At 37.2% G+C, this 27,612-nt stretch overlaps 2 long non-coding RNA genes and 1 pseudogene across 2 annotated transcripts; 1 reads left to right on the top strand and 2 right to left on the bottom strand.

The window, feature by feature from the left end:
- Positions 1-3,349: 3,349 nt before the first annotated feature.
- Positions 3,350-10,212, bottom strand: LOC141520424 (uncharacterized). Its single transcript, XR_012477618.1, has 3 exons — positions 10,138-10,212; positions 8,607-8,649; positions 3,350-3,756 (listed from the first exon to the last, which is right to left on the bottom strand). It is a non-coding gene; the product is annotated as an uncharacterized LOC141520424 (long non-coding RNA).
- A 235-nt stretch (positions 10,213-10,447) lies between these two features.
- Positions 10,448-16,522, top strand: LOC141520425 (uncharacterized). The gene is made up of 2 exons (XR_012477619.1): positions 10,448-10,845; positions 16,281-16,522. It is a non-coding gene; the product is annotated as an uncharacterized LOC141520425 (long non-coding RNA).
- A 10,186-nt stretch (positions 16,523-26,708) lies between these two features.
- Positions 26,709-26,807, bottom strand: LOC141523176 (U6 spliceosomal RNA; annotated as a pseudogene).
- Positions 26,808-27,612: the final 805 nt, after the last annotated feature.

The following is a 27,612-nucleotide window of genomic DNA, read 5'->3' on the forward strand; positions in this document are numbered from 1 at the left end:
ATGACTGAAAAACAAGTGAATAACAACTCCTCAAGTCATGATATTGTTGGTACAGGATGAGAATTGGAAGTGAATGAAGAACAAAAGGCTATCTCTCAATTGAGAACGTGCTGTTCACAGAATCATACCAAATTTTACCAAGTTGGAACAGACCTCAAAAGTCATTTTGTCCAAACCTTGCCTCCCACAAGAATTTCCATTACAACATATTCAGCAAGTGGTCATTCTGCCTCTGCTTAAAGACTTCTAGTAAGAAGAAACATATTATTCACTAAGACAAAAAAAAATGGGGAAATTTTGGTGTCTTTTTTCTAACATCAAATCTAAATTAGATCATTTGCAACTTCTACACATTGCTTTAAGATTTGTCATTTGGAGCCCAGAACAAAAAGCCAAATCTCTCTTCAATACAACAACCCTTCAAATATGTGAAGACAAGTATCAGCGTACCTCTAAATCTTTATCTTCTATAGACTAAGCTTTGCCAATTCCTCATAAAAAAAAAAAAACACTGGACTTTTCACCATTCTGCTTACCTTCTTCTTGATGTTTTATAATTCAAATATCAAGCCAACAAGCTTTTATTAAGTGCCTACTATGTGCCAGTATTGTTTAGCAATATCCTGGTAAAATATTTAACTGTTGGCTCCTGCCCCCCCCCCAAAAAAAATAATTTTATAGCATTTTCTCTATCGTTTTCTTAAGTCTAGAGAATCAACAAAACACTAAATCAAGTTCACTTGTAAATTCTCCCACTAAAATTTCAAAAATCAGCTCTCCTAAGACAACATGGGTTGTCTCCAACATACCCCGGGTTGTTATCCTTCCTTATGATACCTAGAACTTATGGTAATTAGAACCTAGAACAAAATTCCAGTTGAGAGTCTGACCATAGTAATCTATATAAGGGACTATCAATTTCTTATTTTTAGAAGTAGTAGTTCTCTCAAAGTTGCCCAAGAATATATTAAGGTTCTAAGGTTTTTTTTGGTTGCTATTGATTCCTATTGAGCCTCGAATACACCAATCTCCTCTCCTTCTCCGGATCTTCAAACAAACTTAATCATGATTTCATTATCTTGTATTTTTTTTTTCGTTTTGGGTTAAGTGGCTTGCCCAAAGTCACACAACTAAGTAATTTTAAGTGTCTGAGGCTGAGGTCCGCTTGACTCCAGGGCCAGCAATCTAGTTGCCCCTATCTTGTATTTTTAAGTAATTTTTTAACATAGGTATAAGACTTTACTTTTTTAAAGAGGTCTTAACAGAGGTAAAGTCTTATACCTATGTTAAAAAAATTACTTAAAAATATCTTGTATTTAAATATTCACTCATAAACATTATCTTATTATATTATTATGAGGATAACTATATTATTGAGGGTTTTCAAGATTATATGGGAATTGGTTGAAGAAACTTGGAATGGAAACAGGTAGAGCATATGTTCAAGTCTATAGTGCCTCACAGGGTCAGGCAGAGGTCAAAGGTCCTTTAGGACACCAAAGGACACCCAAGTATTCAATATTAGAATGCATTAAAATAATTAGGACTATTTAGCTCAAAGGAGAGAAAACTTAGGGAACCTTGATAACTGCCTTCAAATATGCTATGTGAAAAAGATATTAGAGTTATTCTGCTATCCCAAGAAGCAAAACTTGTAGCAAAAGAAGGATATAGGAGAGAGGCAGATTTTGATTTTATGTAAAGGAAAATTTTCTGAACCATTCAAAAGGAGATGGACTATTTTAGGAAGTAATGATTTCCCTCCTACTAGATGTCTTTCAGAAAATGACTTGAATTACCAATTGTGGAGGGGATTCTTTGTTACATAACAGTTGTCCATCCATTCAAATAAGACTCTATCATAATCTAAATCAGGGCAGAGTCTACAATTTGTTCCTAGTTCTCTGACAACCCATTAATTCCCCACTAAGGTAGCTAACTGGCCAGATGGATAGAATACAGTCTTTAGTCAGGAAGACCTGAATTTGATAGGGTCTTATTTACTAGTTATATGACCTTGATCAGGTCATTAAATTCATCTGTAAATGGGTATAATAATAGCATATTTTTCATGGGGGTTTTGAGATGATCAAATGAGTCAACATACAAAAGCTTTTTATAAACTTTGAAGCACTATATTAAATGCTAACTATGATGGTGATGATAACCTCTACTAATGAAGCCAGGTATCCTCAGTTAGGTTTGTCCTCCATAAAGCAACATGAAGAGAATGCAAAACTTTTATTTTAATTAATGTGAAATTTAAAAAACACATGATTTATTATTAGTTTATTTTTTATATAACAATAAGATATCTTGGTTGGTATCTTACTTTCTTAGCATCATGTAGAGTTCTAAAACTTCATTTAAACAACTTACTCTTCCTTTTTGCAGCATTTTTGCAGTTACTTTGTGATACTTTACAGGGCAGAGTTTCACTGCTTACAAAAGAAAAAAAGAATTTCACGGTTTCAAGGTGGTATCTCAATGGGAGTTTCAAGAGTCATGTGCACTTGGGCTCTAACTGATTAATATGGAGAAATGCTGGGAATTCTGAAAAATCCAAGGGAAAATTCCTGACTTGACCAAAAAAAATCCTTAAATTAGAGCACTGTTATCCTTCCTAGCATATTTTAGAAATTGACACTACACAATTACCTGTTGCAAGAAACAATTTGGGGAACTAATTACATAGGTACTAAGACAAAAGCAATGTTATCTTCCTAAGTAAAGAGCAGTGTTTTCTGAGGCGTATTTTCAATACCTGCCTTCTCACTGATCCCTCTTAGAATAGATTTGGGAATAAGCCAAAAGGGAATTGAAAAACTGGGAAATCAGTACAACAAAATCCAGAAGAAAAAGGTATAGCATTATGTAAACCTGAAGAGGAAGAATGATAATGAAATTTTACATAGAAATTTTTCATAGGAGTCAGTCAAGGGCTCATAACTGAGAAGCAGTTTCATATATTTAGCTGGAGTCCTGAACTTCGGATGCCAAAAGACCTAAATTCTGCTCCAAATTTTGCTGCATGGTCTTGTATAAGCTGTGTCATTTTTCTGTGTCTCAGATTCTCCAATCCTAAAATAAGAAGTGAAGTGGTTCTATGGGTGGCATGAGAAAGGAAAGAAAAGGATTGAAAAAGTCAAAATGAAGAGTTTGATAGAATCAACTGGTGAAAATCAAATAAGAGAATAAAATTAAAGTTAAAAAACTCTAAAAGCCTCTACAAACATAAAGTATTATTGGGATACCTTGAGGTTTTGCTCTGGTCAGAAAACAATTTAAAAAGCAAGATTATTTATTTTATTTGTGTAGTAGGTATGCCCTATTTTGTATGTTGTGGAAACATTCTCTGCCCACCACCAGGGAACCTTGTAGAAATTGGAGTATAGACAGATAAACTGATCTACTTCCAGTTATGTCTAGTTTATGGATTTATTCTTCCCAGTTGGTTGCTGAGCAAGAAAAATTGATAACTCAGAGTGTTACATAGTGTGGACATATCAGTTTTTCATTTGAATGAAGCCCTTGAGAAGAAAAGATGAGTCTAGTCAGGGAGTTGGATGAAAGGGGGTCCTTTTATGCTCTGTCCAACACGATGGGGTCAGGGTCCTCTCTTTCTCTAGTCCTCCTCTTGTACAGCTTAGACTCAAAAAGAGTTGTCTGCTTGCTTTGTCTGTCTTTTTTTTATGGTTCATTTTCTTTAGCAACAACCTTGCGAAGATCAAAATGTACTTTCAACAAGGGCAGCACCTATAGGAGAGAAGAAAATATTTATTAAGTACCTACCATTTTCCATGCACTTTGCCAAGAACTTTAAAATATTAACTCATTTGATTCTGATAACAGTACTTATAATCATCCCAATTTTTTAGTTGAGGATCCTGAGATAGACAAAGGTTAAATGGATAGCCTGGGTCAGGCAGCTAGTAAATGTCTGAGGCCAAACGAACTCAGGTCTTCTGACTCCAAGCCCAGATTGCTATTCACTGTACAATCTAGCTCCCTTTACAATTGTGGTTACAGAAGTAGTAGCAGGATCCAAGCTCATGTGAAGAGGAAAGAGTCAGTAACAGAAAAAAAGTTCCCCAGTATGAAAATTCCTTTTTGGACTTGATGAGAATATTCCCAATGGAGAAGAAATTTGAACTAATTAAGTATCAGTCTTGCAAAAATTGTTTATATCCCAATGAAACATGCCTATTATTCTTCCAATTGATTCACTATTAGTGAAAAATTGATGGATTCTAATCTTTCTATGCTTTTTCATTATTTGTTAATTATTATGCCATATTATATGACACCTTTGCTTGGTGGAAATAAACTACCTATGCTATACTATTTGAGTGCCTTTTCAACTTTTCCCTTGACCAGGGAGAAGTTCTAGACTTTGAATCCATAATCATTTTTATAGTTAGTAATTCTACAAGTACCAATTTTCTTTGGAATAGTTGGAAGTGGGAGTGAAGAGCTAATGAAGGTGGGCATTGAGGAGTTTACTTCCTCTTTTGAAAAATTGGGCAATCCCAGAGGAATGGACACAAGCAAATAGTGCTGATTGGTAAAGGGAAGACTTTGGCATAGTTCACTAGCCATGTGGTCTCATGTTAGTGATAAGTTAACCACTATTTTAATACTTATGTTAGTTTCTGCCTACGCAGCTACTGTACATTATTTTTTGACAGAGTACCTAAAATGAGCTTTACCTAACACTCAAAAAGGAATATGTTAAATTAAATTGTTATCTGGAACCATGAACCAGAAGCTGGCAGTTGGAATTTGGCAAAATTCTAAATGGCTTTGGGGGGGGGGGGGGGCGGGTTGAGCAGCATTCTGAGCTAGATGTAGTAGTTCATCTACAGACCTATAGGCTAAAGAGCTACCTGCTTATCTTTGTCAAGGAGAGGTTTCCTAGTCACTGCAACATAACAGTGGGATCTGAGATTCAGAGATGGACTTGAAAAATCTGAAGAAAACAGTGACAGAGGGAAGTTCAGAGACCGTGAACTATGCAGAGATGCAAAGAAGAAACAATGTCACACCTAGAAGAGATAATGTACTAAGCAGAGAGCAGACATGTCAGCATGAAAATATCAACAAAGGACATAGGCAATCCTGCAAAGTTATAGGTGTGAATTACCCTGACCAAGATTGTCCTTGATTGGATTTTATATATTTCCTTGTACTGTATTTACTATATGTGGGTTTTATATGTGTTTGACCTGGGTCTTTGTGAATGTTCCCTGGCCACAAATATTCCCTATTTATGTATTCTCCATGCATGTTCCCTGATCTTGCATATTCTATGTATGTATGTACCTTCCCCTACTGGAGTTATGTTAACTTATGGCAGTGTTCTCTCTATGGGCTTTAAGGAATCTTTTCTTGTCATGTTATTTGTTGTGCTGTTTAATTAAATGTCTTTTGCTTTGAACTAATGTGTTCTCTGGCTGTCTGGCAAAAGCAAACACATTGATAGATGCTCATGAGCTATAATTTTTGAATTGGCATTAACCCACTCAGTGACTTGGATGTTGGATAACTTTTCTCAGGGCTTCATGCTGGTGACATACCTGCCTCCTCCAGCATTATTATTCTTTGATCATTCATGAATTTCATCAGAAAGTTAGGAACTTTACATACTAGTTGAAAATAGTTGATGGTGTTGGAAATTGTTGCCCTACTCTCATTATCAAAGGTCTCCTTCAGAGAAAGATAAGAAAAGAACACAGAAAAAGAATTTTCAAAGTGGGACAATCAATGAGAAGAGAATGAATCTAGAAGGTTGGGGTAATAGTGGTATAAAATAGAACTTGGGTATTGTAAAAAAAGATTAACTAGTAAAATCTATGAATAAAAAGAGATGACAAAAGGGAAATATCATGAGGGTCATAAGTACTACTTTCCACCTGGGTTCAGGAAAGGGCAGTAGGAAGATCAAAAAAGAGGTTTTTGCCTGACTGTGGTAAAAAAAAAAAAAGGGAAGATTTTAAAACAAAAAAACCACAAATTTTAGAAAATAGTTTTGTTACTTATGGAAGAAATAGTCTTTAGGCAACTTTATAGTATTCAAATAAAAGGGAAGCATTGCACTAAAACTAGAATGGGTCTGGATTACAGAAAAGCCAGGTTTACCAGCAACTCTCATAAAATTTCTTTTAGTTGCACATTCATTCTAATGAATTTTGTACAAAGTTCTGGGTTATTGTTATTTTTTCAATATGATTGAAATCTCAACTGAAAACATTCTTCTTAGAAATTGTTTTGGGGGTAGTTGACTACATTAAGATTATATTATAGGGGTGGCTAGGTGGCACAGTGGATAGAGCATTGGCCTTAGAGTCAGGAGTACCTGAGTTCAAATCCAGCCTCAGACACTTAATAATTACCTGTTTGGCCTTGGGCAAGCCACTTAACCCCATTTGCCTTGCAAAAACCTAAAAATAAAAAAGATTATATTCTAATTGAGAGGAGAGTGATTATTTTGGAATTCCCCTGGTTATTACCCAGCATGAGTTTCCTGATAGTAACTCAAGCCTAGTTGATTTTGTAGACTCCACCACTATGACCTGTCCTTCCCCACCTCCACTATCACTGAAGGCAAAATTAGCACATTTCTTTTATTTGAAATGGGTTGTATCCAGAGAGTGAACATCCAAGAGGCACTAAAGACATATAAGTTCAGCTAATATTTATTAATCACCTACTATGGGCAGTGTATTATTCAAGGCACACATCTAAAGGACTCAGTTTCTAAGCAAAATCAAAGTGCCCTGAGTTTCCTGCACCTCCAGATTTTCAATGCTACAAATTTCAGATATTTAGTTTGGGAGAATAAGATTTAGGGAGACTTAAATAGGTGTTTTCATGTATTTGAAGAGTCATTAGCAGATAAGAGATTATTGTTGCTGCTGCTGTTGTTTTCTGGTAATAATCAGAGGGCAAAACTGAGTGTAATGAACAGAAATTATAAAAAGACAGAATTAGGCTTGATAGAATTGAAAATTTTCTCATACTTCAATTTATCTAAAAGTAATATGAGGTTGTTTTAAAAAACACTAGGGCTTCCCTCTCTTGAAGTTTCCTTACAAAGGCAAGATGAGCATTAATAATGAGCATTAAAAGAGTCTTTTTCAGGCACAGGTCAGACAAATAAATTTGAGAGCTAGAAAGAACTCCAGGAGCCATCTAGTTCAACTCATAAAGGAGAAAACATCCACAGCATAACAAATTCAATTAGTGATCCTTCAACTGGGGTTTGAAAGACCTCCACAGTGGGACAGCACACTACCTCCTGAAGCAGTTTAGTGTACTGAAGATCCAGTTCTAATGATTAGACAGACAGCTTTTCAAAACCTCAAGTCTAGATTGGACTCTTTAATGCTTGGACTCTTTACCACTTTCCTTCCTTACTCCTGATATGTGCCCCCCTCCCCTCTGTGCACCCCTCCTTCCTCCACTCCAGTCAAAATACACAAACCTAATCCATTTATACCATAGTCTTTCAGATTCCTAAAATAATTATCATTTCCCCACTAAGATTCCTCTTCTCCAGGCTAATCCTCATAGGGTGTGGACACAAGGTCCCCCACCATTTAGATGCCCTCCTCTGAACAATTCTACCCATAACCCAACACATCAAATTAGATGTAGCCCAAATTAGATATAGATTACATTAAAATTATTGTTCCTTTATTGTCAAAAGCTATGACTCTTCAAATATATCTCAAGTTATGTTTGGGTTTTTGTAGGTTTGGTGTTTTTTTTCCACTGACAGAACACATTGTTGACACACTGAGTGAGGCTGCAGTACACTAAAACCCCCAGATCTTTTAAAGACAAACTGTTGTATAAACATGTGTTCCTAATCTAGTTCTTGTGAAGTTTTTTGAACCTAAATGTGACCTTGTATTTATCCTTATTGAAATTCATCATATTTGAATCAGACCAATGTTTTATACCTGCCGTAGATCATTTTTTGGATATTGAATCTATCATCCATTTTGTTAGCTATCGCTCAACTTCATGTCATCTGCAAATTTGATAAGCATGTGATTTATGCCTTTATTCAAGTTAATGATAAAAATGCAAACAACACAGGTTCAAACTAACATCCCTGGGGTACTTCAAAGGAGACTTCCTGCCAAATTGACATTGAACTTCGAAATGATTATTTTTTTTCAACCAGTTCCAAATCTGTCTGACTAGACTGTTATCTAAGCCTACATCTCTCTATATTCCCCCCCCAGGAATGACATGAGTGACATTAAATAACTCTAACTATAGCATTCCCCTCCTTAGTAACTCTGAGAGAGAGGGGGGGGGAGGGAGGGAGGAAGAGAAGAAGGGAGGGAGGGAGGAAAGGAGGAAGGGAGGGAGGGAGGGTGGAAGGAAGGAAGAGAAGGAGGGAGGAAGGTCAATTCTTTAAGGTTCCCATCATTTCTGTTTCAGCAAACAATTCTTCTGTATTAAAAAGAACTAAGTCCAGCATAGTATTTCCTCTTTGGAAGAATAACATAATAATAAAGTCAAGAAGTATTAATCCTTCTTTCAAAAAGAAAGTGCTAACAGCTGTTTAGATATGTGAAGTCTCCCATTGCTACCATAGCATTCCTCTGGGTCAGCCTTCTGAATTATCTCCTTCATCTAACAAAAGAAAGAAAAGAATTTTTTTAAGTACATACTAAGCCAGGAACATTGTCATCTATTTTCTCTTTCTGTCTAGGTGGTCAAAAGTGTACTCCAATGACAAAATCACTCATGTTTTCCTCTATTAGTTTTTCCCCAAAAGGCTCCCCACTCTTCTTTCCCTCTCTGGCTCCAAGATTTATTTACCTAAGTATACTTTCTAAATATACATTGTTACTGTACCCTTTTCCTTTAACTTATCCTGTAATCTTTGGATATGTTACAGCTACCCTGAATCAAAGTCTAGTCATTAGTTTATTGACTAGATGTTCTGAGTTCCCTTCAGATACTGAGATGTTATCTTTCTCTTCACAGATAGAGAATTTCTGGTCTCTATTAAAATTAGATGACAGATTCCTCATCTCTTCAACCTGGAGCTCAGAGTAGGTAATTTTGAGCAGCTATCAATTCTCCTGGGACAAAATTGGAAGGGCTAAGGCTTTTTATATTCACAATAGTAATGACTAGGAAAGGAAAATAAAATGATGAGGAAGGATAGGCAGTAACTTTCATTGCTTTATCCTCAAAAGGACATTTTATGTAACTTTTTAGGAATCTGGAATGATCATTGGAAAAAAGAACCCAGAATTGGAAAGGATTTTAGAGATTATCTAGTCTAATTGCCTTATTTTATAAAGCACAGAAAAATGAAGATATTTAACTAAAGACAAACAGATAAAAATGGCTAATTCAAGAGCCCAGGACCTCTGATCCCAAAATATGGACCCCAAAATATGACCCCAAAATACCACAGTAATTCAATCAGCTAGTTTAATCAAAGTTCATCTGGGAATAAGATATGCCAACACCTTGCAGCATAGTAATCCATACTGATCACTAGGCACAGTCCCCTGAGATTTCCATTGCCTTTTATAACCATCCTAATAGCCTCCTGCTCTCTACTTCTAAGAAAATGTCATCACTCCCTGCCCCCCACCATCCTCCTCAAGCCTCACTGTTTGACACTTATTTTCCATGTGAGTGGTTTCTAGCATTCTCTTCTTCACTATGATTATATTTGGTACTGATTGAAAATAGGTAGAGCCATGATGTTGGATGAAGTTGGGCACAGTTTTTATTTTTCTTGTTTATTTTTTCTCAATAAAAGGAAGATGAGTGTCTATGATACTCTCTTAATGATTAAGAAACTCAGAAGATAGCTTTAAGGGAAAGGAGGAAAAGTTCATAAAAGGAGATGTTAGAGAGAAGAATGTGTAGGATTATGTAAATCCAAATTCCCTTTGCGTCAAAATAAGCAAGAGGAGAAAATATCTCTGTGCATTTGGAATTTAGAATCTATTGTGTTCTGACATTTTAAAAAAGAAAAAAAAAAGGAAAATTTCATGTTACAAATAATCTTCCCTCTTGATTCTAGAGGAGGCCATCCCAAAATTGACTGCTCATCTAAACCTTCTGGAAAGGATAAACTTACTGTCCATTCCTTACCATCATGTTTTTTCTCTCCCACTATAAACTGAAAAAATGTCAATATTCTTTGCAACAATGAAAGTGTTACACCTGGTAGGCAAGAGGAAGTACACATTAATGTCTCATACACTTTACAGGGCAAGATCTCACCCTAGTTACAAGTGTGCAAACCGCCTACAAAATCAGCAGTGACCTGGGAAGGGGAGGACAAAGCTCATCTCTTCAGTCACAATCAATCAAACCCCAGAGCATGAAGTAGGTCACAAAGCAAGTAGCCAAGACCAGAAGTCTAGGAGTGGTGAATATTCACTAGAAGCAAACCAATGAGATATAGGAAATTATTTTAACTTTTTAAATTTTATTTTAAAAGAACTTTCAGAGAAAAGACTGAGAGAGGAGGGGATATTTCCCCTGAGAGAAAGGAGAATTCTCTATGCATACTTCTAGTTGGTATTAAAAGGGCTAATTTTCCAAATTGTACTTTGGTGTTCAAGAAAAGATTCTTACCTCCTCTGAGGAAATCAAACAAACAAACAAACACTTCATTCCCGCTGAATCTTTGGGGGAGAGGGAACAGCTGAAAGTGCAGAAGACACTTGTAAGCATGATGCCAATATGATTAGATGGAAGATTTAATCTGCCATATTTTCCTCATCACCAGGGCTGGCTCACCCTTCCTCAGGCAGCTTCATGATTCTCCACTCCCAGAGGCTCACCATATTGGAGGTAGACTGAGTGAAGACATCCAATAGGTTTTAATTCTACTGTAGTTCAGAATTTTCAAGTTCAAGTTAATGTCAGTTTTAGCTTCCCAAAAATCAGGCTTGTGTCATCATGCCTGGTACTCTGAATGTATGACTCATGTAGGGAGGCTTCCCATAGATTAAAGTTAAGGGCATAAGTAGAGAATCAGGATTTTGTAGACTGAAAATGATCAGCCTTGTAAAATAAGGACTCCTGTAAATTTCTCTTTGTAATCACCTTTCTGCTCAGAAGATGCTTCATGTTTTTATAATATGTATATAGAAAGAGAATATTTAAAAAACTCTGTTCAATCTATATATGGGTATATAAAAGCATGTACAAGTCATATCTTTTACTTGTACATTATAATAGACCTACAGATAAATATGACAATATCCTGACCTCTGGGACTTAGCTATGAAGATGGGGAGTGTAGTTTCACGTAACTGTAAGAGAGGTAAAAAATGTTCTAAGTATTAAAAAAAAGGCAGAGATGACAGGGGTGACAGGGGAAGTTTGATGGAGGAAATGATACTTGAATAGGTTCTTGAAGATTTAGTAGAAATTATTCAGACAGAGTTTGGGAAAAGACAAAGGATAAGGGAGGGAGGCAATCCCATCATCTTTCTGCCACTAAGTCAATTACTTCTGACATCCCCAAATTTCAAATAAACAATAATGGAGAGAGACCAGAGCTAGAATCTTTTGCTTCAGGGTAGTGAAACAAAGGTCATCAGCATTTTTAGTTTTGTTTTTTTTCCTTTCCAACCAACCTAGCCTTTGGGATTTGGATGTTACAGAAGTACATAATGGAGACATTGAAACAATTTCCTCACCACAGTTTCTCAGAAGCTTTTTCTGTCTGAGGAAGTAAAAACCTGAGAATATTTGTTGTAGCCAGTGGGGACTACAAGAAATAAGAACTAAAATGTATTTTTCACTATAAGTCTAATGTAATTGAATGAAGAGAATCAGAAAGGAGAAGAGAAAAGAAAAGAAAGAGCAGACAGGACCTTAGCCTAGGTATTCCTTACCGTATAAAGCAACATTGCTGAAGAGATGTATTTTATACTCACTGGCTGAAAGAGCTATGATAGAAGAGGCATTTATGGTCAACAGCATTCTCAGAGGATGGTAAATATGGTATTAAAAGACCCTAAAGATAGCTGGATAGGTGAATATTATCAGAAATTGAGAAGAAAACTTGATAGGGAGTAGTGGACACCAGGGAGCAACATAAAGTTATTACCAATACTGCATGCATTTGTATTTGTGTATCCTGATTTCCTGATGACATTTGTTCTGTTTTATTTTATTAAGCATAATGGCTATGTATGCTCATTCTTTCCAATGAGGATTATTGAATAGTTATGGAAAGATGAACTTTAGGTTTATGGGGTATGTTCTATTGTTATAGTACTTCTAATACCTTTGCTTTGGGTGTAATGTATCCTCTGGTTGACTAGAAAAATAACCATATTGTTGGGAGCTCATGAGCTCTAGTATGGAGAGAATTTTGATCAGAGAAAGACCTAGAACCTAAGGTGGCTGTCCTGTCAGGTGATGGGAACCCTTAATGATCCAATAACTTTGGTAATTATCAAAAAAAAGTCTTAATAGAAACATCTGATACTTATACATTTCAAATTATTTCTTATTGTTGGCAAGGATGCTAATGGAAATTAATATTTTGTTCCTATAAACTGTACCTTAGTGACTCACAAATACATTTTGGCTCAACCTGAACTAACGTTATTCTCCTCTTAAAAGTTTACCTTTGAGGGCAGCTAGGGGGCACAGTGGATAGAGTACTGGCCCTGAATTCAGAAGAACCTGAGTTCAAATTTGGCCTCAGACACTTAATAATTACCTAGCTGTGTGGCCTTGGGCAAGCCACTTAACCCCATTTACCTTGCAAAAACCTAAAAAAAGGAAGTGACAAAGGAGAAAGAATAAAGATACCAGAAAAAGTAGAGAAAGTTTAGAGAATTAAGAATACATGTAAGAAATGAAGAATACAACTGACCTGGGTACCCTTTTTAAAATGATTTCATTGAAATCAGTCTTTTAAAAGAAGATGCAGAAATGGAGTGTACTTAACCTGGTAGGTAATAAAGAGCTGTTGGAACTTCTGAGTCCTTTATATATGGAGGCTTTGGGAGGAGCCTTTCCCTCCATCTTCCAGATCTCCAATGAGAGAGGAGCAGAGATTACTGAGGGTATTGATGAGGTGTGAGTAATGAGTACCAAAGCCAATGCCATGATGAGTTTCCTGGAGTGAGGTTGGGAGGAGAGAGAGAGAGAGAATGTTAATGATAAAGTCAAATCCAAGGAGTGCAACTGGAAGGAAATGCTGTAAGTGAAGCATTTTGTAATTTGTAAAGAGCTATATAAATGTGCTAATAATCTAATAAGAACCAGGAGAACACTGTACACAGTAAGAGCAATATAGTATAATGATGAACTGTGAATGACTTAGCAAATCTCAACAATACAATGATCTAAGACAATTCCAAAGGATTTGTGATGAAAAATGTTATCCACCTCCAAATAAAACTGATGGAGTCTGAAACATTTCTCACTTTCCTTTTTTTTTTTGTTGGGGGTCTTTGTGTCTTTGTTTTCTTTCACAATATGAATAATATGTAAATTTGTTTTGCAGAGGAATAGGAAGAATTTGGAAGTCAAATTTTTCTTAAAATGAATATTAAAATTTATTTTTTATATTTAAAGGGAAAAATAAAATATTATTCTTAAACATGCTATTTTTCCCCAGCACAACTTCTACTACCTTAACTTACCCCTTTGTAAAATAAAATTTTTCAATGTAAAGACTATCAGACTGCTTTCTGTGGAGGTAGGAGAGGGAAGCGAGATTAGGGGGGAAATTGTAAAATTCAAAATATATAAATAAATGTTTCAAATAAAGATTGGGAGAAGTAAACTAATGGCATAACCTGGAAATAAGTGAAAAGTCCTCTATATCTTTGCTATATGGACACTAATACCCATGCATGCACTGGTTTTACCTGAGTTTACTGTTAGGATAATGTTCCTAGACTTTGAAGAAGACAGCATAGTTTTTAAGTTCTCTACCATCATGTTTCTACTTCTCTAATTCTTACCTTCTTTCATATTACTTTCTGCTATACACTCTACATTTTAGCAAACCTGAACTCAGATCCCAACATTCTCCATCTCAACTTTATACTTGTTCTGTCTTTTCAACTCTCCCTTTCAAAATCTGTAGTTTCTTTCAAGGCTCACCTCCTTTAGGAAGAAAGATCCCTTCCCCAGTCCCTCCACTTGTTAGTAATCCCTCTCTCTCCTCAAATTATCTTGAATTTACAGGTATACTTCATTTTATCATGCTTTGCTTTATTGCTCTTCATATTATTTTTTTACAAATTAAAGGTTTGTGTTAACTCTGCATTGAGTAAGTCTATAAGCACAATTTCCTCTATAGCATGTGCTCACAACATAGTGTCACTTTTAGCAATTCTCACAATATTTCAAATTTTTTCATTATCATTATTATTATTATTATTATTACATCTATTATGGTGATCTGTGATCAGTGGCTTTTGGGATTCTGGTTTTAATTAATTCTGCTATCTACTTCCATTGTATGGGAGAGTTCCTCCTGTTCACATTTACAGTTAAGACTACTAATTCTGTATTTCCCTTCATGACATCTTTCCCCATTTATTCTTTTCTCTTTCCTTTCCCCATTCCTATCCTTTTACAATCCTTTTTAATTTTACCTTTAACTTTACTTTTACTCTTTCCTGTTATCAGTTCCCTTTCTTTTCCTTTCTTTACCTCTGTCCCCCTACTTCCTTTGGGTTAGAATAAATTTTTAAACCCAGTTGGGAATGTATTATTCCCTCTTTGGACCAAATCTTTTGAGAGTAGAATTTACTAAGTATTCACACCCCTTCTTTCTCTCTACTATAACAGGTCTTTGTACCTCTTCATGAGGTATTATTTATCCTTTAATACCCTAGCCTTCTCCTTAGAGATGGTGTTCTCTGAATTCTTTCAAGGACTAATTTGTCTTCTTTTTCTAGGATATTAGAATTGTTTTCCATAATAATTTCCTGAAAGATATTTTCCAAGATATTTTTTTTTAAATTTCAGGTAGACCAATAATTTGTAAATTATCTCTCTTGGTTCTATTTTCCAGGTCATTTGTTTTTCCTAAATGGTACTTTACATTCTCTTCTTTTTTTTCAGCCTTTTGTCTTTGTTTGATGGAATCTTGGTGTCTCATAGTGTCATTAGTTTCCATTTGCCCAATTCAAATTTTTAGGATTTTATTGTATTCAGTTAGTTTTTGTGTTTCCTTTTCTAATTGATTAATTCTACCTTTAAATGACTTGTTTTTCTTTTCCAGTTAGTTAATTTTACTTTTTGATGAGTTGTATTCCTTTTCCAGTGGGTCAATTTTATTTTTTGATGCATGACTTTTTTTTCCAATTGCATGTTAAAAATAATCTTTTAAAGGAGATGATTTCTTCAATCAATTCTTCATAATTCCTCTGCATGGTTCTCATTTCTTTTTTTTTTCATTTTTCTTCTTCTCTTCTTTGGTTTTTAAAATCCTTTTTAAGCTCTTCTATGAGGTTCTAGTTTTGAGACCAATTCATAAACTCATTTGAGATTTCACATGTAGGCAATTTGTTGCTATTCTCTTCTTCTGAGATGGCATATTTATCATCCCTATCTGAATATTAGCTTTCTATGGTTAGCAGTGTTTTTGTTCATTTTGATAGCTGAACTCTGCTCCTGGAATTTAGGGAGTATAATCCCAAGTTTTTTGTGCTGGGGCCAGGATCTGGTCCTGGCTTATTGCTTGCCAAGGTGTTGCAAATGCAACCCAGTAATTGCCTATGAAGTGGTTTGTTTTCTCCTTTCTGCCAAGGATTTGCCTATATCTGTTGCCTGTCTATTACCCCAGCATGTCCAGGGCTCCTATTTTTTCTGGGCCAAGTTGGCTTGCTGAGTCAGAACTTGAGCTGTACTGTTGCTAAAACCTCCCAATGGCTTTTCCACTCTCCCACCCACCACACTGGGCTAAATTACCCCTTTAATCCCAAAGAGGCAAACCTTTACTGAAGATATTCCATGATATCTTGGAGTTGAGAGCTTGTTTCATTCTTTTTTTTTGGTGGGATCTATATAAGGTCTAAGTAAATGTTCCATTTAAAGCTGTTTTGGGAAAAGCTCCAGAAGCATCTTCTAGCTTTTCCTGAAATCTTGGCTCCACCCTGAAGCTTCATCAGTGATTTTTGATGCTACAATTGTAGTTGTTTGGGGACTCTATGAACCATATTTGTATAATATGGCTAATAATAAATAAATTTTGTGTGCACTCTGATTACTCCACTGACTTCTGTCTTTCTCCTTCTCCTTAGCCCTCCCTATTGCCCAAGACACAACAATATTGAAACTAGGTCAATTAAACCAATCAATGCTGCAAATTTCATTATTGTCTTATTTTAAGAAATTGCCAGTCATCTCATCCTTCAGAAATCATCATTCTGATCGTTCACCTCCATCAGCATCAAGGCAAGACCATCCACCAGCCAAAAAGATTGCAACTCATTGAAGATTCAGATAATAATTAGTATTTTAGCAATAAAGCATTTTTAATTAAGGTCTGTACATTTTTTAGATATTATACTATTACCCACTTAATAGACTACTAAAGTATATACACACACACATATCTTTTATATGGACTGAAAAAAACAAAAAATCATGTGACTTCTTTTGTTGCAATATTTCCTTTATTGCTGTGGTCAGAAATCAAAACTTACAATATCTCCAAGGTATGCTTGTACTTCTCAGTGTACATGTTGCAAACCCAGAAGGATGGTCTCCCTGGGAGCATGAGTTATTTTATTTTACTTTATTTTATTATATTACCTGGGGTTTATCAGTTATTTTATTTTATTTTTCTTTATATCCATGGGGCTCATCACAGTGACATTCACCTTTTAAATATTTTGTAAATATTTTCCAAATTCAGTAAAAGAATCTGAATGAAAAGTTGCTTTATTAGAAGTCCAGTTTGTTATAATGATAATAGTTGTACACAACTAAATAGTATGAAGGTTAATGAGGAGTTTTTCTCACTACCAGGTAGACAAGTATCTTCTCCATTTTATATATAAGGAAATTTAGGATGAGAGGTTAAATCACATACCTAAGATGCCTGAAACTCATATTTATTTCTCACTGCACCTAAAATGATTCAATTAAGTAAAAGTTTGAAGTTGAAAGAGTCACTATGAAACACTGGAAAATGTGTTAGATATGGAGCCAGTGAAAGACATGCTGTATTTTTGCAATCAAGGGACCTGAGTTTGAATTCCAACTAGGATGAATCCTCAACTGAATAACTTTGGGCCACTGTGTCACAGTTCCTTATCCATAAAATGAGGAAGTTAGGCATATGACCTTTACCATCCTTTCCAGTCTGTCTCTGAAAATAAGATTAGGAGGAAAAAACAGATCTTATGCACCCCCTCCTGCCCCCCAAAAGATGGAAGGGGGAAAAAGGGGGAAGGGAAAGTAAGAGAGAAAACTTAAAGATAAGAGAGATAAGGATAAGAGAACAAGAACATCTCCCTCACCTTCTTCTGTGGTACTGATTTCATCTATCCTCACTTTGAGAGAAACAAATAAGCTAAAAATTGCCAGATGCTCATGATAAGAATATTCCTTCCTTCCTTCCTTCCTTCCTTCCTTCCTTCCTTCCTTCCTTCCTTCCTTCCTTCCTCTCTCTCTCTCTCTCTCTCTCTCTCTCTCTCTCTCTCTCTCTCTCTTTCTTTTTCTGTATAATAGACTGATGAGAAAAAAAGAGAATTGCAAACGTGAGTTCATTCTTTTCTCTGTCTACATGTAAAACTCATTATAGAGCTTGAGGCTACCTCTCTATCCTAGAGAAAGGGAAAGTATTTACAAAGAGGTGGGGAAAATGACCTTACAGGCATATACAAAAGAGGTGCCCAATTAAGGCACCAGGTGTAGGAAAAGCCTCAAGAGCTTGTTCCTGCCAGAAATTAAAAAAAAAAAACAGTCTAATGTCCTGCAAGTTATTCATTCCCTGTGCTAAATGCCAACTCAAAGTCAGATAAATCGGAGAATGTTAGGGCCAGCTGTTCTCTGTTCTGCTCCTCAAGATGCTTCTAGCAATCATGGAGATAGATGCCAGATCTAATGGCCTCAGGGAAGCCGGCTTCTCCAAGAACTGCAATGGCACATGGTTAAAATGAGCCATTAAAAGTAGAAGTAAACAGCCTATTTGTCTGTCTCAGTTCACAGATTCTCTCACTTGGCTGTAGGCTTTTTTTTTCCTGATTCCTCTTTTTCTTCTCTCCTGACCTCTATTCCTGCAGCTCTAATTGCCTATCCATGCCTTGAATTGGTTGTACTTTAAGCATTTCAAACTGAATATGCACAAAACAGAACTCATCTTTCCTTTCTTAACTTTCTCCTCTTTCAAATTTAGTACTGACAAGAGTGTACCACATCACCTCAGTCACTCAGGCTCCATTTCATCTGCAAATCCTCCCTTGTACTCACCCCATATATCCAGTCTTTTGCCACGTTTTATCATTTCTATCTAAAAATATCTCTTGTATATATGTCCCCTTCTCTCCAGTACACAGACACCACTCCTCAGTCCCTCAAGCTTGCAGTAGACTTCTGAAGCTTGCTTCAACTCTTCCCCACAGCAGCCTACCATCCACTAAACTGCCAAACTATTGGCTTCCTAATGCCTATATCTGACCATCCCTCCCTGCCCTCCCCCCTCAGGAAACTCTAATGGCTTACTATTATATGCAGTGAAAAATATAAAATTCTCAAAGCCCTTCACAATAGGGCTCCTTCTACCTTTCCAATATTCTTATCATTTATTCTCCTTCATAAATATATAATCCAGTGACATGGGTGCTCTTACTGTTCCTCTTGTATGAAACTCTATATCCCATCTCCTCACTTTTTCACTCTTTGGCCCTGTGAATGGAATGCTCTCCTTACTTCTGTTTCCTGGTTTCTCCAGCTTCCTTCAAGACTCAGCTCAAATTCTACTTTCTACAAGTGACCTTTCTTGGCCCTCCCCATTGCTAGAGCCATCAATTTGCATGTTGTTTCCTCTTCTCTCCCCCTCCCATTGGCATGTGAACTACTTGAGAATAGGGACTGTCTTTTGCCTTTTCTTTGTCCCCAATACTTATCAGTGTCTATCACATAAGAAATGTTTGTTGACTGGCTAAAACAATGAGAACATTTGCATCAGGATAGGAGGTTTGGAAGTTGTCATAAGATTATCACTTATTTTATATAGGCTGAGTTGGTTTCTTTTTAAGGGGAAGAGGTGGTCATTGTGATTAGCACTGGTTTGTCTTCCTGGTCCCCTAAAACACAAAAAGCATGTTGGCTTTTGGAGAGTTTATATTTGACAGGAATCCCACTACCAGGCTGAAGGACCACTCTGATTTAGCTTTACCTTTGTTGTTGGGAAGGTAGAATTCAGAGAATGCAGTTGTGTTTTATCTATAATTATATCCTTATTAACCTCATTTGAGGGAAAGATTTTTTTAATGAATTTTTATGGGTAGCACGTGCCTCACTTCATTCTAATCGCTATATCCTGAATCACTGGACTATCCTGAGTTAAACCAGGTCTAAAACATGTGGTGTGAGTCAGCAGAGGTGAATTTTAATGACTCCAAGGTGAAATTCATTGTTGAAAGGAGAGAAGAGTAGTGCAGTAGAAAGGACTTTTCCATCGGTTTGATGAGCAAATTTGTATTATATAGGGCTTCTCAATGAATAAGGCCCTACTGACCCAATAAAGTTAACCCAATGGTTGCTTAAGGAATTTAACAAGGAGAATATAAATATAACAAAATTAAGAATCTCCTATCTCTTATTAATAGTAGTAGAAAAGTTGGATCACCAATTTGTAAGGAAAATGAAAATAAACTAAAATCCTTCTGATTTGAGCCTATTGTAAGTCAAATACAATCCTGACTTCTTTTCTATAATTATGCTGACTGTATGTCCTTATCTAATTAAAGGGAGCAGGATATTTTCAGGTTCTTTATTCAGTGAGTTCAAAAAAGTGCTGAAAAGGCATGGAGAGATTGAAACCTTTTATTGTACAGCCTTGGTGATGGGAGGTTGCAGGGTCAAGATCATGCATAAATGTACATAACTCAAGTTTACTTACCAGGTCCCCAAGTACCTCATCTGCTTCTCCCCCATGTCCAGTATATTCAATGTCTGCCTGTCCACTGTCTGCCATTGCCTGCTGTCCACTTCACTCTGTTGTCTGCGAGCAATCAGAGTCTAACCACTACCTTTGGTCTGCCCCTAGTCTGGATATTTATAGGAGCATAGAACAAAGTCAGCATCATGCCAAATTGAAGACCTACTTAAGTATCATCAAGTATAAAAAAGTTATATAATGGTAGCTGCTTCCAGGCCCAAATAAGGACTTCATGTCCATTCTTTGATTATATAACCCTTACTCAGTGAGTCTCCAAATATGGACCTTATCCAGTAAAGCTGGACAACTGTGATTAAGGGAAATTTATATTCACATCAAGGTCAAATGACTTGCCTCACAGTGTATTAAAAAGTCAGAAGTAGGGATAAATGTGCTTTTAGTTTTTAAGGACCATAACCTCAAGGCAAAAGAATGGTTTACAGATTTAGTTTGATACAAGTATCAAAGGTAATGCTAGTGGGAGCAGGAACTAAGAGACTGTAGATAGGAAACATCATCTTTGACCCAGAAGTATAGCTGATATTGTGGCAAATCCTCCTGAGATTTAAGGCTATAAGGGAAGAAAATGGAAGTAAAGGTTGAGGATTGGGAACCAGTAATCTATGAGAAGCAACATTAGGGCTTATTCCTTTACTCCCTTCCTTTCCCTTCCCAAGATACTAGGCTCCCTATCTCTGGTTAGGACTTACTCTATCTTGGAGGGACATATAAGTAGTGATTCTGAAATTTTGTATTCAGTACCCCTCTAATCTCTTAAATATTATTGAGGATCCCCCTAAGTCTTGAAAATCAGAGGGGGGGGGTAGATAGAGTTCTGAACCTGTTGTAAGGAATACCAATGTTCAAATCCTGCCTTTGAATCTTAGTAGCCATATGCCTGTGCAGAAGCTTTAGTCCAGTCCCCTGATTTGGGCTCAGGATTAAACTGTGAGGAGACACTTAAAAGACCATAAGTATATACAAATGTAAATTAAATGAAATGACCATGGAGAACAGTCAGGGAAACTGTAGCAACAGGAAAGATCAGGGAAAGTCTAATGGAGAATTTAGCATAAGCTTTGAAGGATGCTAAGAGAAGAAGAAAAAGGGAGTATACACTTCAGGAATGGGTCACAGAGATAGGTCATGGAATACTGTGTTTAAAGAACAGTAGCAAGGTCAATTTGGCTGAACTGGAGAGTACATTAAAGAGACTAATGTATGTGTGGTTAGCTCATTTGGTTTGTACATGGTGCTGATAAGGCTGAAGTAATAGGCTCAAGTCTTATAGACCCATTAGCTACCCACAGACTTTTCCAGGAGTCATCAATAATACCTCTAATTAGAGCTTCTATTGTTTTATTATTGTTAGAACCAGACAGCTTGCAAAGGTTTGCCACTTACCACAATAGACACTGACTAAGGAAATATAAATCAATATTTCAGCTCTTCTGGAATAACATCTCAAAGCCGGTGAAAGGTCAGTGGACCAGGGAAGTGTGTAAGCAAATGAATTTTCCAAATGCTAAGATTACAAAGTAAGGACATACATCTTTGTTTGAAGAACTTTATCCATGAAGGTGGGCATACCTACTGTTGCCTTATTGTTTGTGTTTCAGAGACTAAAGTGATTTCTAATGACTGAACCCCTGAGAATCACTGGACCATCTTCCTCAAATCTAGCTTTCCTCTTTAAGAAGACAGATTAAAATGCTAAAACATTTCAATCCTACAGTGAGTAGGAAAGCAGATATCCATGTTCCATTCCCCTAACAGCAGAAGTTAATGATGAAGCTAATTGTGTTCAGAGGGTGAGGTGTATATGACCTGAAATGGGAGCTCCCAGATCTCAAGTTCCTAGAAGTCATTTGCTTTTCATTTCCATTTTTGAATGAGAGAAACCAGATGTTTGATAGTATACAGTCCCAGTTCAAGAACTGGTAACAACATCAGGAGCACTGATATCTCCTAGAGAAGCACATGGCAGAAGCTGACATGTGCAGGTTTACTTGTCCCAAGAAAAGAATCTCAGCTTTGGAAAGTATTCTGAGGGCAATCTCAAGTTTGAGAGTTTAGACCCCAGACCACTTAGGAAACATAAGAAGTTGTCCTAACTCATCATGCTCCTTGGAAAAATATTACCTATTTGGAAATCAACTTATGCAGGATGGGGGGAAGAATATGCTTGTTTATCAATCAGCAAATTATATTTACTTTATGGGGAGGGAAAGGATTATAAACTATATAGGGATAACATAAATCTTATGGTTTCTCTCTATGATTCTGTTGATTCACCAGAATGGTCAAAGGGCTCCCTTCTGGCAACTCCCAGTTCAGTGCCTTCCTGGGGGGGGGGGGTGAGTAGCCATGTGAATATGTGAATATCTTGTGCTTTTCAAATCTGATTATGGACTCCTGTGAGTCTATCTTATTCATTATTTTGTGGGAAAAATAAATATGACTTTGGTACTTGAATGCTTGCATGGGAAGTAGAACTCTCTATTTGGGGATTCTTAGACACAAGATCCTCCATGAGTAAACTAAGAGATTTCTCTATAGCTAAAAATGGGAGCAATGAACTAAGAGAAAATGATGTTCCAGGGATCAGCTTCCAAGATCAAACTCAGTCCTTGGGGAGGCATTAAAGAGATGGAACGTAATTTAAATACATATCTTACCAATAGTTAAGAGTTAAGTCAGTTTTCAGCTATAAAACCTGATTTTTCTGCATGGGGCTAACTAGCCCAACAAGTTGATCCATCCTGGGACCTTGATCTAATGAGACCAACTGCACTAACTGGCCCAGAAAAGCCTCAGAAAAGAAGTGGATTTTAAGAGCTTTTTCTGATGCAGCAGAACAAATTCCACATACAATCCAAACATAGCCAAAAGCTGTAGAATGTCTGGGTCATCAATAAATGTTTGTTGACCTACTGACTGGTTGACTCTCAAAGCAGGAAAAAAAGGTTTAATTCTTCCATGCTCCCAGATGGGACAAAGAATATTACCTGCCTTGCATGAGCTGTGTGTTTGTCCTGATAGGGTGGGATAGGCACCCAGACCTCTGCTTTGGAGCAGAGAGACTAATAACCGGAGAAAGCAAAGTAGATTGATGCAAAGCAGCTCTAGCCTCAGGCTGCTGGGAAACAATTATAGATGGGGAAGAGCTTTCCTTCAGTTCCCTGGAATAACTTTTGATGGTTCCAGTCATCATAATATGAACAAATTGGGCTTTACATGGCATAAAAGGGCCCAAGAGACATGGGGCAGAAAGGAAGAGTAATGGAGTGATCTTCCAGGTAGTGGTTTAATTTTTCTTTAGTCTGAGTTCAGTCTGTCTCTCTCTCTCTCTCTATCTGACTCCCAAGGAACTGATTAGGGGAATTGTTTCAACATATGGCCTTCCCTTTCCTTTACTGAATAAGCTACCTAGATAAACAGTCTCACAAGACAGCACCAGACTCATTCAGATGATTCAAAATATGACTCCAAAAGAATACCTACATCTTTGGGGTAGAGCAGACTCCAAAAAGTAGGCTGAGTAAATCCCTGAAGATCAGATGATAGGAAAGATTCTCCTGCTGCTTCTCCCTGACCCTAGAAAGATGAAAGATAAAACCAACTCCCCTGGTAATTGAAATAATGATTTTTCCCAGGAGTACCTTGGGTGCTAGTAAAGAGGTACCCAGTCACATCTTTTAATTCTTTAAGATCTATAAGTCAAAGCAGTTATTTTTTAAATTTAAATTTGTTTTATTTTTACTTTAAAAAATATGGAGAGGGCAGAGCCAAGACGAAGGCAGGAGAAGAACCTCTCTTAGGAGCTCTCTCCAAAATATTTCAAAAACCTTAAAAAAATGACTAACTAAATTTTCGAGAGACAGAACACACATAAAGATCCAATGAGGGAATTCTCCAGCTCAAGGTAACCTGAAAAATAGTGGGAAGTTCTGCTCCACAGGGTTGGAGGAGCAAAGGAACTTCAGTCTCCTTGGAACAGTCCCAGGGCACCTGGGAGCACTGGTTCCAGGCAGTAGAAGCAATTTCCTGATCTGAACCCCAGGGAGCACCAAGCACAATTGGAAGATCAGCAGGGAGACCTCTGCCAGAGCAAGCGTGAAGCTCAGACAGCCACAGCACTCAGTGTGGCCACAACAGCTCAGATCCCAGGAAACAGAAGCAGGCCCATGTTGCTGCTCAGCAGGAGCCTCCAGGCAGCTGTGCCCTGAGTGCTCAGCCCACCAAAGGTAATGGAATGAAGGGAGACTGCCAAGGTCTGTCCTCTGTCCCTGGAACAGGACTCTGGGGCTTTGAACACATTTAGACCCTGGTCAAAGTCTAGGCCCTCCATAGAGCAAGGACCCCACCACACACACACACATACACACACACACACACACACACACACACACACACACACACTCACAAACAAAACCCCCAGGGCAGAGGGGTGTGCTTGTGGTCATTCACAGACCAGCAGAGTAGTCAGAGCCTCATATACTGAGGTCCTTGCTGGGGGGATGTCCCAATAATACTCAAAAGCTCAGGAGGCACCCCAAAACCAGGCACAGGCTGGGGAAATGAGTAAACTGGGGGGAAAAAAAGGAACCTAACCATAGTCAATTACTTTGGTCCTATGGAGGATCAAAATACTCAATCTGAAGATAAGAAAGTTCAAGCTTCTAAATCTAAAGACTCCAAGAAATATAGAAGTTGGGCTCAGGCTATGATAGAGCTCAAAATATTTTGAAAATCAAATAAGGGAGATAGAAGAAAAATTGGGTAAAGAAATGAGACAGATGTAGGAAAAACATGAAAACAAAGTCAGCATCTTAGTCAAGATCCAAAAAAATGCTTAAGAAAATAACATGTTAAAAACCAGCTTAGGTTAAATGGATAAAACAGTTCAAAAAGTTATTGAGGAAAAGAATGCTTTAAAAAGCACAACTGGCCAGATGGAAAAGGAGATAAGAAAGCTCTCTGAGGAAAACAAATTCTTCAGATGTAGAATGGAGCTAAAGGAAGCTGATGACTTTGCAAGAAATCAAGACACAATAATTCAACACCAAAAGAATGAAAAATTAGAAGAAAATGTGAAATATCTCATTAAAAAAACAACTGATCTGGAAAACAGATTCAGGAAAAATAATTTAAAGATTATTGGGATACCTGAAAGTCATGAACAGGAAAAGAGCCTTGACCTCATTTTTAAAGAATTTCTACAGGAAAATTGCCCTGATGTCCTAGAAGCAGAGGGTAAAATAGAATTTGAGCGAATCCACCCTTCTCCCCCCGGAAAGAGATCCAAGAAAACCAGCCCCCAGGAATATTGTAGCCAAGTTGCAGAACTCCCAAGTCAAAGAGAAAATATTACAAGCAGCCAGAAGGACACAATTCAAATATCACACAGGACTTAGCAGCAACTACATTAAGAGCTCACAGGGCTTGGAATAAAATATTCTGGAAAGCAAAAGAGCTTGGAATTCAGCCAAGAATCAACTACCCAGCAAAACTGAACATCTTGATCTTCCAGGGGAAAAGATGGACTTTCAATGAAACAAGGGAATTTCTAAAGTTCCTGTTGAAAAGTCCAGAGCTGAACAGAAAATTTGACCTTCAAGTACAGGACTCAGGTGAAACATAGAGGGTAGATGAGAAGGGTGAATTATGGGGGACTAAATGATGATGCACTGCATGTATTCCTACATGGAAAGATGATACTGATAATAATCATATGAACCTTCCCATTTAATAGAGTAGGTAGAAGGAGCTTTTATAGATGAGGCACAGGAGAAAGCTGAATTTGAAAATGTTGCAAAAAGGGAGTCAGTGGGTGAAAGGGAAATGTACTGAGAGTAAGAAAACAGAGAGGCAGAATAGGCTAAGATATTTCATGTAGCTTTTGCAATGGTATGGAAGGGGAGAAGGCGAGAGGGAATGAGGGAACCTTCATTCTCATTGGAAATAACTCAGAGAGAGGAAACAACATACACACTCAATAAGGTATAGACATCTAGAAGTAAAAGGAGAGAAGGTGGATGGGGAGGGGAGGGGAGGAGGGGATGTGGGTGATAGAGGAGGGGGTAGATCACAGGAGGGGATAGTCAGATATAACACATTTTCATTTTTACTTTTTGCAAGGTGGTGAGATGGGGTGGTCTGTCTGGGCCATGTGGTTGCTGGGTCTCTGGGGTGGGATGTGGGCTTGGGGCCTCTTGGCCCCAGGGCCAGTGCTCTATCCACTGTGCCACTTGGCTGGCTGCCTCACAGCACATTTTTGAAGAGGGACAGAGTGAAAGGAGAGATAAACTATAATAGATGGTAGTGGGAAGTAATGAATGGAAGGAAATACAATCAGCAACATCAACTGTGGAAAAATATGGAAGTAACTACTATGATGGACTTATGATAAAGAAAGTGATCCACCCAAGACAGAGTTGATGTTATCAGAACCCAAACCGAAACACATATTTTTCTCTTTCTTTTATTTTATTTCTCATGAGGTTTTATATTTTTATGGGGGGGGGGTAGTAATATGTAAATAAATTAAAGAAAAAAGGAAAATATGGAAAATGAATTTGCATTTCATTCTTGCACAGGGGCCATGTGAATCTCTGCATTATTCTAATTTTGGTGTATGTGCCACTGAAATAACCACCAATAAGCAGCTAATAAGGCCTCACTATGTTTCAGGGGCTGAACTAGAAGCTTTGCATGCTAGGATACAAAGACAAAGTTGAGAAAATCCCTGCCCTCAGAAAGTTTGTATTTTATTGGGAAAAGACAATATATACAAATATAAATGCATACAAAATAAACATGAGGTAATTTTGCAAGGAGGAGAGGAGGACACTAGTAGTTAAAGGATCAAGAAATACAAGAGGTGATGTTTAACTAAGCTTTGAAAAAAATTAAGGGAAGGAGGCAGCATACTGGGATGACAGGCACAAAGACAGGAAATGGAAGGTCGTATGTGAGGAGCACCAAGTCAAGGAAACCTAACTGGGAAAGTGACTTATGCTCTCAAAGTCTCATTTTCTTCACCTATAAACATCAGACCAAACTGGCAAAAGGGAGTAATGTATAATGAATTCAGAAAGATAAATGGTAGGCAGGTTCTGAGGGGTTTTAAAATGCTCAAAAGAGGAAATTGTATATGATCATAAAAAATTGTATGTGTTCTTAAAACTAATGAATCCCTGGGATTTAGTGAATAGGAGAGGGGCATGATAAGACCTGCATTTTAGGAATATCATTTTAACAGATATGTAGTGGATGATTTAAGAGCAAAGGGACTTGTCAGAAGAAGGTCATTCAGGAGGTCATTGCACAAATCTAGAACCAGGATGGAGAGAAGAGAGAACTCCAGTTTCATGAGGACACATCAACCTAACTCTCAATCTCTGTTTGGTATTAAGAACAACCCAGAAAACTAAATATTGGTAGCAAAGAAAATCAGACAG

Source organism: Macrotis lagotis, chromosome 4 (assembly GCF_037893015.1).
Source record: "Macrotis lagotis isolate mMagLag1 chromosome 4, bilby.v1.9.chrom.fasta, whole genome shotgun sequence".
In the NCBI taxonomy this organism is placed as follows: Eukaryota; Metazoa; Chordata; class Mammalia; order Peramelemorphia; family Peramelidae; genus Macrotis; species Macrotis lagotis.